The following is a 16,243-nucleotide window of genomic DNA, read 5'->3' as shown; positions in this document are numbered from 1 at the left end:
GATATGTAACGTGTTACGACAAAATATGAGCCTCTTAAGATGGGATGGACTCAGGACAGGCGAAGTCTTTGTCATGGCCTCCTGGGAAAGCTGGTCCTGCAAAGTTGAAAACTCTTGTGGCAAGTTGATAGAGTTTCTCCGTGCTGCTGCGATGAGGTGAAGCAGCCTCTGAAACATGAATACCAGTTTCTTCTCTAGTAGTGGGAATAGGATTCTGGTTTCTTGTGCGCAGAGGGAAAACAAACCTCAAAAGAATCAAAAAGATACTTAAATCCCTGAAAGGGAGTCAAATTAAATATTCTTTAGGCTCCTCAAAATGTTGTCCTGTCTACTTTGCTATCAGATTGACACTGACCTCTCCAAGCAGTTCCAAAAACTAGTGTCCTTCATTCAAAGCCTCCCCATTAAATTGACTGACATGCCTGGATCTCTCATGAAGTGGGGGGAGGTTTGCAGTTGTTCCTACAGCTGCCTTTTCTCCAGGTTGGCCTGCAATGAGCTGAATCCCGATCAGACGTTGATGCACAGCAAGGCAATGCATGCCACTGCAATCCAAGCTTTTTGCCACACATCTTGGAATAGCCAATGCATAACCTTCAATTGTATCTGACATTCTGGTAATCTGCTCAACAAGGCAGGACCCATGAGATCACCCAGTTGCTCTGCAGCCAGCACTGGCATGTCTTACACCTATGTTCAACTACATCAGGCTTCATTTCCACATCGCATCCTTTGGCTTCCTTGTGCTCTGTGTTTCATCACATATCAGCTCCTCATCTGTACCACCTCACGTGCTTTTCTGTGACTGCTGTGTGCAAGGGAGAGTGAATGATAGGGTGAGGGAGTAGTTGCCAGAAATAGAGGCGCTAGTAAAGTTTTGCTTTTCAGCAATCATCCCTGTTGTATCGAGAAAACACTTAACTTTGCTGACCGAGTTAGGTCTTCCAACTTTTTTCGACAATGCAAAGGGCTGTTTGTTTGATATGGAGGTTCCACTCATAGCCACAACGATCTCCTTTTACGTGCTCAATGATGCCGCATGTGATGGCTTTGTCTCAAATACTTTAACTAGTGCATCACTCTATTCTCTAATGTACACCTGCATACTTCCACATCAACCTTAGAGAAGCTATATGGTCATCTTTTCCTTTTCTTATCCCCAGCCATTTTAATACCTCTTCCAAGACCCTGCTCAGTCGTACATATGCAGGGAGCCCTCTAAATACATTAGTTGTGACCTTGTTCCAACCCCTTACCTAATTTACTGGGTTCCATCTGGTGTGACTCTCAGTTGGTAGGAAAAATAGAAACATCACTTACAGCTGAGAAAGCAAGAAACTAAATGCGGTTGAAGAGCAAAGGCATCTAGAGAGAAACAGTATTGCAGGTTAGCAAAGCAATTAACAAAGCACTTAGATTCATTTCTTGGGGTATAGAATTGAAAACTAATGAAGTAATGTTAAACTTGTATAGAACCTTGGTTATGCCACACTTATAGTACTGTGCACAGTTCTGGTATTATTTTATAAAAAGAACAAAGAAGGTGCAAAAATGATTTACAAGGATGGTACCAGAAATGAGAAATTACAGCTATCGGAATAGATTGAACAGGTTGGGTCTGTTTTTCTTTAGAAAAGGGAAGATTTGGAGGTGACCTAATAGAGGTTTTTAAAATGAATAGTTTGAACAGTGTAGCTGTGGAGAGGATGTTTCCACTTGTGGGAGAACCCAAAACTAGGGGCCATAGATAAAAGATGGTTACAAATAAATCCAGTAACAAAATGAGTTAAAATGTAGAACTCACTACCACAGGAAGTGGTTGAAGCAAATAGCTTAGATGCTTTCAAAAGAAAACTAAGAACATAAGAGCATAAGAATTAGGAGCAGGAGTAGACCATATAGTCCCTCAAGCCTGCGCTGCCATTTAAGATCATGCAAAATCTTCAACCTCAACTCCACTTTCCTGCCCAATCCACATATCACTTAAGCCTCTTAGAGTTGAAAAATCTATTGCTCTTAGCCTTGAATATGCTCAACAACGGAGCATCCCCACCCTCTGCAGTAGAGAATTCCAAAAGTTTACAACCCTCTGAGTGAAGAAACTTCTCATTCAGTCCTAAATGGCTGACCACCTATCCTGAGACTATGCCCCTAAGTTCTAGACCCTTCCAACCAGAGGAAATAGCCTCTCTGCATCTACCCTGTCAAGGCCTCTCAGAATCTTACATGTTTCAGTGAGATCACCTCTTATTCTCCTAAATGCCAGAGAGTATAGGCCCATTCTAATTAACCTGTCCTCATAGGTCAACCCACTCAACCCAGAAATCAATATAATGAACCTTTGTTGCACCTCCTCTAAGGAAAGTATATCCTTCCTTCGATATGAAGATCGAAACTGTACACAATACTCCAGGTGTGATCTCAAAGTCCTGTACAATTATAGCAAGACTTTCTTACTCTCACACTAGAAGCTCCTTGCAATAAAGGCCAATTTGTTTTCTTAATTTCTTGCTGTACCCACATGTCAACTTTTTGTATTTCATGAGGACACCCAAAACATTTCTGAACACCAACAAAATTAATAATTTCTCAACATTTAAAAAATATTCTATTTTTCTATTCTTCCTATCAAAGTGAATATCCTCACATTTCCCCACATTATACCCCATTTACGAACATATGAATTAGGAACAGAAGTAGGCCATTCAGCCCCTCTAGTCTGCTCCGCCATTAGATAAGATCATGGCTGATCTGTTTGTGTCTCGAATTCTATACTCCCATCTACCCCCGACAACCTTTGATTCCCTTGCTGAACAAGAAGCTATCTACCCCTGCCTTAAAATTATTCAATGACCCCGCCTCCACCACCTTCTGAGGTAGAGAGTTCCAAAGTTGCACAGCCCTCAGAGAAAAAAATTTCTCCTCATCTCTGTCCTAAAAGGGCAACTTCTAATTTTAAAACACCTAGTTCTGGACTCCCCCACAAGAGGAAACATCCTTTCCACATCCACCTGGTCAAGACTGTTCAGGATCTTATATACTTCAAACAAGTCTCCCCTCACTCATCTAAACTCCAGTGAAAACAAGCCCAGTCTGTCCAACCTTTCCTCATTAAACAACTTGCTCATTCCAGGTATCAATCTAGTAAACCTCCTCTGAACCGCCTCTAATTAATTCACATCCTCCCTTAAATAAGGAAACCAAAACTGCACACAGTATTCAACATGTGGTCTCACCAATGCTCTGTATAACTGAAGCATAACATCCTTACTTTTATTTTCAATTCCTCTCATTATAAAGGATAGCATTCCATTAGCCTTCTTTATTGCTTGCTATACCTGTATACTAACTTTTTGTGACTCATACACTAGAACACCTGGATCCTCCTGCAGTCATTCTTCATTTAAGTAATTCTCTGCTTTTTTATTCTTCCTGTCAAAGTGAACAATTTCACATTTTCCCACATTATACTCCATCTGCCAAATTTTTACCTACTCACTCAACCTATGTACATCAGTTTGCAAGCTCCTATGTCCTCTTCACAACATACATTCCGACCTATCTTTGTGTCATCTACGACTTTAGCTACCATGCCATCACTCCCCTCATCTAAGTCGTTGATATAGATTAGATTAGAGATACAGCACTGAAACAGGCCCTTCGGCCCACCGAGTCTGTGCCGAACATCAACCACCCATTTATACTAATCCTACACTAATCCCATATTCCTACCAAACATCCCCACCTGTCCCTATATTTCCCTACCACCTACCTACACTAGTGACAATTTACAATGGCCAATTTACCTATCAACCTGCAAGTCTTTTGGCTTGTGGGAGGAAACCGGAGCACCCGGAGAAAACCCACGCAAACACAGGGAGAACTTGCAAACTCCACACAGGCAGTACCTGGAATCGAACCCGGGTCCCTGGAGCTGTGAGGCTGCGGTGCTAACCACTGCGCCACTGTGCCGCATTTGTAAAAAGTTGAGGGCCCAGCACAGAAGACTGCAGGAGTCCACTCGCCACATCCTGCCAATCAGAAAAGGACCCATTTATGCATACTCTGTTTTCTGCCAGCCAGCCAATCTTCTATCCATGCTAATGTGTTACCCGCTACACCATGACTTCCTTCCTTGAATAGAGGGGTTATATTTGCTATTTTCCAGTCTGATGGAACCTTTCTAGAATATAGCGAATTTTGAAAAATTAACACCAAAGTATTTACTTCCTCATTAGCCACCCCTTTTAAGACCCTAGGATGTAGCCCATCAGGACCCGGAGACTTGTCATCTGCAGCTCCATTAGTTTGGTCAGGACTGCTTCTCTGTGATTGTAATTTCACCAAGTTCTTCTCTTCCGTCCACCTCCTGATTTACAGCTATTACTGGAATGTTTTTTGCATCCTCTATAGTGAAGACAGAAGTAAAATATTTGTTCATTTCATCCGCCATTTCCGTATTATCTATTATTAACTCCCCCATTCTCACTCTCTAGAGGACCAACACTCACTTTACTGACTCTTTCCCTTTTTAAATACCTGTAGAAACTCTTGCTATCCGTTTTTACATTTCTAGATGGCTTCCTTTCATACACCAATTTCTTTCTCCTAATGAACCTTTCAGTCATTCTTTATATTCTGACCAATCATCTGACCTGCCACTAATCTTTGCACAATTATATTTTTTTCTTTTCTTTAACTTCTTTAGTTAAGCATGGATGGTGGGGCCTCCCCTTAGAATTTTTCTTTATAATAGGAATATACTTATCCTGAGTATTCTGAAATATCCCCTTGAATGTCTGCCACTGCTTCTGTATTGATCTATCTCCTAGCCTCGTAACCCCTGCTCACTTCAGCTAGCTCAGCTTTCATGCCCACAATGTTGTCCTTATTGGAGTTTAAAACACTAGTCTTAGACTCACTCCTCTCTTTCAAACTGGATGTAAAGTTCAATCATATTATGGTTGCTGCTACCTAGAGGTGCCTTTACTCTGAGGTCATTAATTAATTCTGTCACATTACACAATACCAAGTCTAATATAACCTGCTCTCTAGTTGGGTCCAGAATGTGCTGCTCTAAGAAACTATCTCGAAAGCAGTCTGTGAACTCTTCATCCAGGCTACTATTGCCAATCTGATTTTTCCAGTTTATATGTAGATTAAAATCACCCATGATTATTGCTGGTCCTTTATCACAAGCACCCAATATTTCTTCTTGTATATTTCATCCTACATTATGGTTACTGTTAGGGGGCCTGTAAACCACTCCCACTAGTGACTTATTTCCCCTACTATTCCTCATCTCCATCCAAACTGATTCAACATCCTGATCTCCTGAACCAAGGTCATCTCTAACTATTGCACCATCCTTGATTAAGAGTGCTACCCCTCCACCTCTATCTAACTTCCTATTCGTCTTCAACGTCATATACCCCTTAATATTCAGGACCCAATCCTTGTCATCCTGTAGCCACATCTCCGTAATGGCTATCAGATCACATTTATTTACTTGAATGTATGCTATCAGTTCATCTACTTTGTTATGAATGTTACATGCATTTGGATACAGAGCCTTTAGTTTCATATTTTTGTTATTTTGTAACATTTAATCTTGACTGTTGGTGTTTTATTAGGTTTTTTCTCTCTGTCCCTTCCTGCCATTCTCTGACCTTGATTTCCCATATTACTATTCTGTTCTCCTGCCTTGACTCTACCCCTTGGTTTGTTACATATATCCGGGCTTGATCCCTCACCACCCCCCCCCCTTGTTTTGTTTAAAGCCCTCTCTACTTCCCTAATTATATGGTTTGCTAGAACACTGGTCCCAGCATGGTTCAGGTGCAGACTGTCCCAATGGTACAGCCCCACTTTCCCCAGTACTGCTGCCAGTGCCTCACAAACTGAAACCCACTTCTCCTATACCAGTCTTTGAGCCACGTATTCATTTCACTAATCTTATGTGCCCTCTGCCAATTAGCATATGGCTCAGGTAATAATCCAGATATTATTACCCTTGAGGTTCTGCTCTTCAATTTGGTGCCTAGCTCCTCATTTTCTCTAAACAGAACCTCTTTCCTAGTCCTACCTATGTCATTGGTACCTACATGGACCACGACAACTGGATCCTCCTCCTCCCACTCCAAGTTCCTGTCCAGCCTTGAGCAGATGTCCTGAACCCTGGCAACGGGTAGGAAACACTGCCTTCTGTACTCACACTCTCGGCTGCACAGAACAGTGTCAATCCCCCTCATTATACTACCCCCTACTACCACTACATTCCTTTTTGCTCCCCCCACTTGAATAGCTTCCTGTACCACAGTGCCATTTCCAGTCTGCTCATCTACCTTGCAGACCTCACTTCCATCCACACAGGTTGAGAGCACCTCAAACCTGTTTCACAATTACAAAGTCTGAGGCTCCTCCACTGCTGTCTGCTCAGTCCCTTTACCTGCCTCACTCATGGTCACATGCTCCTGTCCCTCACTGCTGACCAAAACAGATGACCCTGTTCTCAGAGGTGTGACCATCTTCAGGAACAAAATGTCCAGGTAATTCTCCCCCTCCCTTATGTTGCACAGTGTTATCAGTTCAGCTTTCAGATCAATAATTCTGATCTGGAATTTCTCTAGCTGCTTACACTTTCTGCAGACTTATTTGTCCTGGATTGCCTTGGCATCCAAAAGCTCCCACATGTCATACCTGCAACATAACACCTGTCCTGCCATTGTTGCTTATGCTATTAGTTAATCACTTTCTTAATCAACTCACTGTTTCCCAATCTACTAAGCTTAATTAGTATTACTAAATGAAACCTTACAATTTCTAAAATTACCTGAGTTTTGAAAGATAAATGATAAAACACTCACCAACCAATCACCTAAGTTGGAATCAAAAGAAGACGACTCACCAGCTGCTGGATGCTAAAAAAGATAGAAAAAGGAGCCCCTCTTTCCTCCTCCACACAGAACTTACCAAGTGCACCAAATTCCAGCTTCACTCTGGCAATGTCTCACTCAGGCAGATGTATCTTCTCACTGTGTCCCCTCATTGCATTCAGCTAAGAAGTGGTCTGATTTATATAGAGATTTTGATGACTCATCCGCTCAGCTTCTGCTACAATAATTAGCACCTACTGAACCTAACTACTTTCAACTGATTGACAGATAACTACCACTGCTGGCTGCTTCTTGTTTAACAAGGATATTTACCTAGTCAGGAGATTTTGAAGCCTGACTCTTAATCTAAAATTTAAGCTTGACAAAAACAACATGTGCACCAAATTCCAGCTTCACTCTGGCAATTTCTCACTCAGGCAGATTTCTCTTCTCCCTGCGTCCCCTCATCTGCCACCTTCTTGCCCACTCACTTAACCTATCTATATCGTTTTACAGAATCCTTGGGTGGAATGTTCCTGGTTCTGCAGAGGCGAGTTTGAAGGTGGGACCAGGAGCAGGATCAGAGATAAGGGCATCAGGTTTGTGCCCTGACATGTTCCTGCCCCCCTGCAATCTTGCCAGAGGTTGGTGAACATCAGCAGCAGCTACCTGCCCAGCAGCGGCGCATAATCAATAATGGTCAATTAACTGCCAAAAGCAGAGGTCAGTGAGGTCTCTGCCAAGGTCTTGCTGAAGGCAGAGCGGACCCCCGCTGAGTGTAGAGCCCGGCAGCTCCATGGAGGTGACCTCCCTGTGTCAGGCCGGGGGACCCATCAGAGCTGGAGGCTTGATGCCCCAATGATGGGGCTGGAGGAATGAAAGGCTTCACGTGCAGCTGAAACAAATCCTCTGGATGGGTTTCCCCCACTACTCCGATGCCACCTATCAGCTTCAGGCCTTTGGAATTTTATTCATGCTTCTGAGGTGCTCTCACGCTCACCCTTCTGCCCGAGCAGCGTCCACCCCTCCCATTTGGTTGCTGCCCATCACCAGCAGTCGACCCTCTGATTAGGCCTGCAGCCTCAGGAACACAGCTGCCACCCTTAATTAAATAGCAGATGTGGAGGTGGCCAATTAAGAGGAAGATTGTCCCGGATGGCGCATGGAAATGGCTCTGACTCCTGAAAGTAAACTATCATCGGAAGATTCTACACATTGTGTCCTCCACACGGCTCACTTTCCAGCCTAGCTTTGTATCATCAGTGAACATGGATACAATACACTCAGTCCCTTCATCTAAGTCATTAATGCGATTGTAAATAGTTAAGGTGCCAGCACGGATCCTTGCGACACCCCACAAACAACAGCCTGCCAGCCTGAAAATGACCTGTTTATTTCTACTCTGTTTTTCTGTTCATTAACCAATCGTCTGTCCATGCTACTGTATTACCCCCAACCCCATGAGCCTTTTCTTGTGCAACTACCTTTCATTTCTTTTGGGCCTCCTTATCTCGAGAGACAATGGATACGCGCCTGGAGGTGGTCAGTGGTTTGTGAAGCAGCGCCTGGAATGGCTATAAAGGCCAATTCTGGAGTGACAGGCTCTTCCACAGGTGCTGCAGAGAAATTTGTTTGTTGGGGCTGTTGCACAGTTGGCTCTCCCCTTGCGCCTCTGTCTTTTTTCCTGCCAACTGCTAAGTCTCTTCGACTCGCCACAATTTAGCCCTGTCTTTATGGCTGCCCGCCAGCTCTGGCGAATGCTGGCAACTGACTCCCACGACTTGTGATCAATGTCACACGATTTCATGTCGCGTTTGCAGACGTCTTTATAACGGAGACATGGACGGCCGGTGGGTCTGATACCAGTGGCGAGCTCGCTGTACAATGTGTCTTTGGGGATCCTGCCATCTTCCATGCGGCTCACATGGCCAAGCCATCTCAAGCGCCGCTGACTCAGTAGTGTGTATAAGCTGGGGGTGTTGGCTGCTTCAAGGACTTCTGTGTTGGAGATATAGTCCTGCCACCTGATGCCAAGTATTCTCCGAAGGCAGCGAAGATGGAATGAATTGAGACGTCGCTCTTGGCTGGCATACGTTGTCCAGGCCTCGCTGCCGTAGAGCAAGGTACTGAGGACACAGGCCTGATACACTCGGACTTTTGTGTTCCGTGTCAGTGCGCCATTTTCCCACACTCTCTTGGCCAGTCTGGACATAGCAGTGGAAGCCTTACCCATGCGCTTGTTGATTTCTGCATCTAGAGACAGGTTACTGGTGATAGTTGAGCCTAGGTAGGTGAACTCTTGAACCACTTCCAGGGCGTGGTCGCCAATATTGATGGATGGAGCATTTCTGACATCCTGCCCCATGATGTTCGTTTTCTTGAGGCTGATGGTTAGGCCAAATTCATTGCAGGCAGACGCAAACCTGTCGATGAGACTCTGCAGGCATTCTTCAGTGTGAGATGTTAAAGCAGCATCGTCAGCAAAGAGGAGTTCTCTGATGAGGACTTTCCGTACTTTGGACTTCGCTCTTAGACGGGCAAGGTTGAACAACCTGCCCCCTGATCTTGTGTGGAGGAAAATTCCTTCTTCAGAGGATTTGAACGCATGTGAAAGCAGCAGGGAGAAGAAAATCCCAAAAAGTGTGGGTGCGAGAACACAGCCCTGTTTCACACCACTCAGGATAGGAAAGGGCTCTGATGAGGAGCCACCATGTTGAATTGTGCCTTTCATATTGTCATGGAATGAGGTGATGATACTTAGTAGCTTTGGTGGACATCCGATCTTTTCTAGTAGTCTGAAGAGACCACGTCTGCTGACGAGGTCAAAGGCTTTGGTGAGATCAATGAAAGCAATGTAGAGGGGCATCTGTTGTTCACGGCATTTCTCCTGTATCTGACGAAGGGAGAACAGCATGTCAATAGTCGATCTCTCTGCACGAAAGCCACACTGTGCCTCAGGGTAGACGCGCTCGGCCAGCTTCTGGAGCCTGTTCAGAGCGACTCGAGCAAAGACTTTCCCCACTATGCTGAGCAGGGAGATTCCACGGTAGTTGTTTCAGTCACCGCGGTCACCTTTGTTTTTATAGAGGGTGATGATGTTGGCATCGCGCATGTCCTGGGGTACTGCTCCCTCGTCCCAGCACAGGCATAGCAGTTCATGTAGTGCTGAGAGTATAGCAGGCTTGGCACTCTTGATTATTTCAGGGGTAATGCTGTCCTTCCCAGGGGCTTTTCCGCTGGCTAGGGAATCAATGGCATCACTGAGTTCCGATTTGGTTGGCTGTATGTCCAGCTCATCCATGACTGGTAGAGGCTGGGCTGCATTGAGGGCAGTCTCAGTGACAGCATTCTCCCTGGAGTACAGTTCTAGGTAGTGCTCAACCCAGCGGTCCATCTGTTTGCGTTGGTCAGTGATTATGTCCCCCGATTTAGATTTGAGGGGGGTGATCTTCTTGATGGTTGGCCCAAGAGCTCTCTTCATGCCATCATACATTCCTCTGATGTTTCCGGTGTCTGAGGCCAGCTGAATATGACTGCATAGGTGTTGCCAGTAGTCGTTTGCGCAACGCCTAGCTGTTCTTTGTGCAGTACTTCTGGCTGCTTTAAGTGCTGCGGATGTTAAATCGCTGGGGGCTTTCTTGTAGTTCAAAAGTGCAATGCGCTTAGCGGCTATGACAGGTTCCAGCTCTTCATTATGAGATTGAAACCAGTCTGCATTTCTCTTCGCACTTTTGCCGTAGGTGGTCAAAGCTGACTCATAGATGGCGTCTCTGATGTGGGCCCACTTGGTCTCAGCATCCCCTGTGGGAGTGTTTTGAAGGGCTGTTACAAGTGAATTTAGAAATTTTTGTAACAGCTGTGGGTGAGAAATTCTGCTCGTGTTGATGCGCGGGTGGCCCTTCTGCTTGGAATGATGCAACTTCTTTGGTCTGAGTCTAACCTTGCTGCACACCAGGGAGTGGTCGGTGTCGCAGTCCGCACTGTGGAAGCTGCGTGTGATTTGAACACTGTTTAAAGAGGCTCGCCTTGTGACAATGAGGTCTAGCTGGTGCCAACGACGTGATCTTGGGTGCCTCCATGAAACCTGGTGACAGGGTTTAGTGTGAAAGAACGAGTTGGTGATGCAGAGGTTATGATAGGTACACAACTCAAGCAGTCTCTGTCCATTCTCATTCATCCTTCCAATGCCATAGCGCCCAAGGCAGGAGGGCCATGAGTCATGGTCGGCCCCAACCCTGGCATTAAAGTCCCCCAGCAGGAATAGGTGTTCGGTGTTGGGGATGCTGCTAATGATGTTATGGAGTTGTTCATAGAACTGGTCTTTAGCTTCAGGTGGGGAGCAGAGTGTTGGAGCATAGATGCTGAGTAGGTGTACTGGACCAGAGGTGGTGAGCAGTCGGATGGACAGTATGCGTTCCGAGCCATTTGAGGGAGGCTCTATCATGCTGAGCAAGGAGTTTCTGATGGCGAAGCCCACTCCATGCTGTCTTGCTCCATGCTACCTTTCATAAGGAAACTTATTCAATGCTCTTTGAAAATCCACTGGTTCCCACTTACCAACTCTGCTAATTACATTGACAAAAAACTCTTAATAGATTTGTCAAACACAATTTCCCTTTCAGAAAACCATGTTGCCTCTGCCTAATCATATTATGATTTTCTAAGTGCCCTGCCACCACTTCCTTAATAATAATAATAAATTCCAGCATTTTTCTGATTACTGATGTCAGCCGAACTGGCCTGTTAGGTATTAGATCAATATTTTCTATCTTTCTCCTTTCTTGAATAGCGGTGTTACATTTTCTACCTTCCCAATCCACTGGGGCTGTTCCAGAATCTAGGGGCTGGATTTTAAGAACCCGCTGCCGGAAGCGGCGGCAGGCAATAAAACATGGTGGCCTGCATGTGCTGGCGAGCCCCGCGATCTACGCTGCAGTGGCTCATTTAAATATCCGGGTCGGTCTGCCTCCTCCCCCAATCATGTGGAGAGCTCAGACTGTCCGACGCCGTCAATAGTGTCAGCTACTTGTGCACAGGCGCTGGCGCATTTTTAAAGGGCAGTGAGCCCTGTCGTTAGATTTAAATTTTTAAAGAGCCACCCCCCCGACTATTTCAAACAAAATTCTAATGCCCCTTTACCACCCACCCAATAACAATAAAGTTAAGTATCTGCCCTAAGCACCCCACCCCCCCCCACCACTTACCTTACAAATATGACCTTCACCCCCCCATACTGTACAAAGTTCACAATTTACCCCTTCCCACCATCCCCTACACTCATGACGATTATTTGACCTCGTCTCCCCACCCCCTCCCCGCACTAAAAATCTTAACTGCCTCCCCTCCCCACCAGTGTCACGCCTGCTTTCCTAGGACGGGGAAGTCACGGCGCAGGAGTGCCAGTTGCCACAATGAAGATCGTGGCTGGCCCATAAGATGGGAGGTAAGTTTATTTAAATGTATTTATGATGCTCATTTTAATATGCAAAGCCGGGTCCCATAGCCCAGGGGCGGGTCCGCCATGGAGCCTCACTGCCAGTGGGAAAATCGGGCCCGGCCCTCCCGGCCTCGGACTCCATGGCAGGCCTCTGCTGGAACAATCTTCTGGCCCACCTCGCCATGGAGCCCGACGTCGGGAGCCCGGTAAAATTTAGCCCTGGAATTTAGACAAGTACATAAGAGAAAAAGGAATAGAAAGGTATGTTGAAAGGCTGAGATGAGGTAGATGAAATGGAAGCAGTATAAAAACTAGCACAGACCGTTGGGCTGAATGGTCTTTTTCTGTGTTGTATATTCTATGTAATTCTTCTCCCCCAACATCATTTAAACTAGTTGGACTCGGGATATCTGACAAGATCACAGGAACATAAGAACATAGAAACAGGAGTAGGCTTTTCGCTCCTGGAGCCTGTTCTGCCATTCACTGAGACTATGGCTAATCTGTGACCTATCTCCATATACCCACCTTTGTCCCATATCTTTTAATACCTTGGGTTCACAGAAATCTATCACTCAGATTTAAAATAAATAATTGACCCAGCATCCACTGACGTCTGTGGGAGACAGCTCCAAACTGCTACCATCCTTTGCATGTAGTGTGATTAGGAACATAGGAAATAGGAGCAGGAGTAGGCAATTCGGCCCCTCGAGCCTGCTCCGCAATTCAACTAGATCATCGCTGATCTTTTACCTCAATGCCATTTTCCGCACTATCCCCATCCCTTGATATCTTTAATATCTAGAAATCTATCGATTTCTGTTTTGAATATACTCAATGACTGAGTCTCCTTCTCATTCTTGAAAAGCCTGTCTCTAATTTTTAGGTTATGTCCTCTAGTTCTAGATTCCTCAAGCAGCGGTAACATTTTCTCTCTATCTACCCTATCAGTTGCCCTTAATATCTTGCAAAATTCAAACAAATCACCTTTAATCTTTAACTTCCAGGGAATATAGCCCTAGTTTGTTGAGAGTCCAGGTATCATTCTAGTAAATCTATGCTGCACTCCCACCAAGGCCAATACATCCTTCTAAGGTGCGATGCCCGGAACTGAATGTAGTGCTCCAGGTGTGGCCTAACCAGGGCTTTGTATAGCTGTAGCATGACTTCTACCCCTTTGCATTATCATCTTCTAAATATAAAATCCAGCATTCCATCAGCCTTTTTCATTATTTTTTGTATCTACCTTGACTTTTTAATGATCTATGTATATGGACCCCCAAGTCTCGTTGGACCGTCACTGCTTTTAGATTTTCACCATTACTGGTTTTTTTATTCATTCATGGGAAGTGGGCGTCATTGGCTATGCCAGCATTTATTGCCCATCCCTAATTGCCCTTGAGTAGGTGGTGGTGAGCTGCCTTCTTGAATCGCTGCAGTCCATGTGAGGTAGGGACACCCACAGTGCTGTTAGGAAGGGAGTTCCAGGATTTTGACCCAGCGACAGTGAAGGAACGGCGATATAGTTCCAAGTCAGGATGGTGTGTGACTTGGATGGGAACTTGCAGGTGGTAATGTTCCCATGAATCTGCTGCTCTTGTCCTTCGAGGTGGTAGAGGTCGCGGGTTTGGAAGGTGCTGTCTCAGGAACCTTGGTGCGTTGCTGCAGTGCAACTTGTAGATGGTACACACTGCTGCTACTGTGTGTCAGTGGTGGAGGGAGTGAATGTTTGTGGATGGTGGGCCAATCAAGCGGGCTGCTTTGTCCTGGATGGTGTCGAGCTTCTTGAGTGTTGTTGGAGCTGCAACCATCCAGGCAAGTGGAGCGTATTCCATCACACTCCTGACTTGTGCCTTGTAGATGGTGGACAGGCTTTGGGGAGTCAAGAGGTGAGTTACTCGCCACAGCATTCCTAGCCTCTGACCTGCTCTTGTGGCCACGGTATTTATATGGCTACTCCAGTTCAGTTTCTGGTCAATGGTAGCCTCTAGGATGTTGATAGTGTGGGATTCAGTGATGGTAATGCCATTGAATGTCAAGGGGAGATGGTTAGATTCACTCTTGTTGGAGATGGTCATTGCCTGGCACTTGTGTGGCGCAAATGTTACTTGTCACTTATCAGCCCAAGCCTGGATATTGTCCAGGTCGTGCTTCATTTCTACACAGACTGCTTCAGTATTTGAGGAGTCGCGAATGGTGCTGAACATTGTGCAATCATCAGCGAACATCCCCACTTCTGACCTTATGATTGAAGGAAGGTCATTGATGAAGCAGCTGAAGATGGTTGGGCCTAGGACACTACCCTGAGGAACTCCTGCAGTGATGTCCTGGAGCTCAGATGATTGACCTCCAACAACCACAGCCATCTTCCTTTGAGCTAGGTATGACTCTAACCAGCAGAGAGTTTTCCCCCTGATTCCCATTGACTCCAGTTTTGCTAGGGCTCCTTGATGCCATACTCGGTCAAAAGCTGCCTTGATGTCAAGGGCAGTCACTCTCACCTCACCTCGAGTTCAGCTGTTTTGTCCATGTTTGAACCAAGGCTGTAATGAGGTCAGGTGCTGAGTGGCCCTGTTGGAACCCAAACTGGGTATCACTGAGCAGGTTATTGCTAAGCAAGTGCTGCTTGATGGCACTGTTGATGACACCTTCCATCACTTTGCTGATGCTTGAGAGTAGACTGATGGGGCGGTAATTGGTGAAGTGAATCGAATTGGCTGAAGTATGGCATCTGTAATGCTAGGGACTTCAGGAGGGGGCCGAGATGGATCATCAACTTGGCACTTCTGGCTGAAGATTTTTGCAAATGCTTCAGCCTTATCTTTCGCACTGATATGCTGGGCTCCCCCATCATTGAGGATGGGGATATTTGCGGAGCCACATCCTCCAGTCAGTTGTTTAATTGTCCATCACCATTCACGGCTGGATGTGGCAGGACTGCAGAGCTTAGATCTGATCCGTCGCTTAGCTCTGTCTATTGCATGCTGCTTATGCAGTTTGGCATGCAAGTAGTCCTGCGTTGTAGCTTCACCAGGTTGACACCTCATTTTGAGGTATGCCTGGTGCTGCTCCTGGCATGCCCTCCTGCACTGTTCATTAGACCAGGGTTGGTCTCCTGGCTTGATGGTAATGATAGAGCGGGGGATATGCCGGGCCATGAGGTTACAGATTGAGATTGAGTACAATTCTGCTGCTGCTGATGGCCCACAGTGTATGGATGCCCAGTTTTGCATTGCTAGATCTGTTCGAAATCTATCCCATTTAGCATGGTGATAGTGCCACACAACACGGTGGACGGTATCTTCAATGTGAAGGCGGGACTTTGTCTCCACAAGGACTGTGCGGTGGTCACTCCTACCAATACAGTCATGGACAGAAGCATCTGCGGCAGGCAGATTGGTGAGAACAAGGTCAAGTATGTTTTTCCCCTCTTGTTGGTTCTCTCACCACCTGCCGCAGACCCAGTCTAGCAGCTATGTCCTTTAGGACTTGGCCAGCTCGGTCAGTCGTGGTGCTACCAAGCCACTCATGGTGATGGACATTGAAGTCCCCCACCCAGAGTACATTTTGTGCCCTTGCCACCCTCAGTGCTTCCTCCAAGTGGTGTTCAACATGGAGGAGTACTGAGTCATCAGCTGAGGGAGGGCAGTAGGTGGTAATCAGTAGGAGGTTACCTTGCCCATGTTTGACCTGATGCCATGAGACTTCATGGGGTCCAGAGTCGATGTTGAGGACACCCAGGGCAACTCCCTCCCTACTGTAGACCACTGTTCCGCCACCGCTGCTGGGTCTGTCCTGCCGGTGGGACAGGACATACCCAGGGATAATGATGGCAGTGTCTGGGACATTGTAAGGTATGATTCCATGAGTATGACCATGTCAGGCTGTTGCTTGACTAGTCTGTGGGACAACTCTCCCAACTTTGGCACAA

General features: G+C 45.9%; 1 protein-coding gene and 1 long non-coding RNA gene across 6 annotated transcripts in view; one reads left to right on the top strand and one right to left on the bottom strand.

Moving 5' to 3' along the window:
- The window catches only part of hnf4a (hepatocyte nuclear factor 4, alpha), a 245,115-nt gene that overhangs the window by 51,786 nt on the left and 177,086 nt on the right, over positions 1-16,243 (top strand). The window lies entirely within an intron of this gene.
- The window catches only part of LOC137378129 (uncharacterized), a 176,903-nt gene that overhangs the window by 104,088 nt on the left and 56,572 nt on the right, over positions 1-16,243 (bottom strand). The window lies entirely within an intron of this gene.

The sequence above is a fragment of the Heterodontus francisci genome, chromosome 16, assembly GCF_036365525.1.
Source record: "Heterodontus francisci isolate sHetFra1 chromosome 16, sHetFra1.hap1, whole genome shotgun sequence".
Classification (NCBI taxonomy): Eukaryota; Metazoa; Chordata; class Chondrichthyes; order Heterodontiformes; family Heterodontidae; genus Heterodontus; species Heterodontus francisci.
Note: the sequence above shows the minus strand (reverse complement) of the source record. Positions and strands in the feature narration are given on the sequence as shown.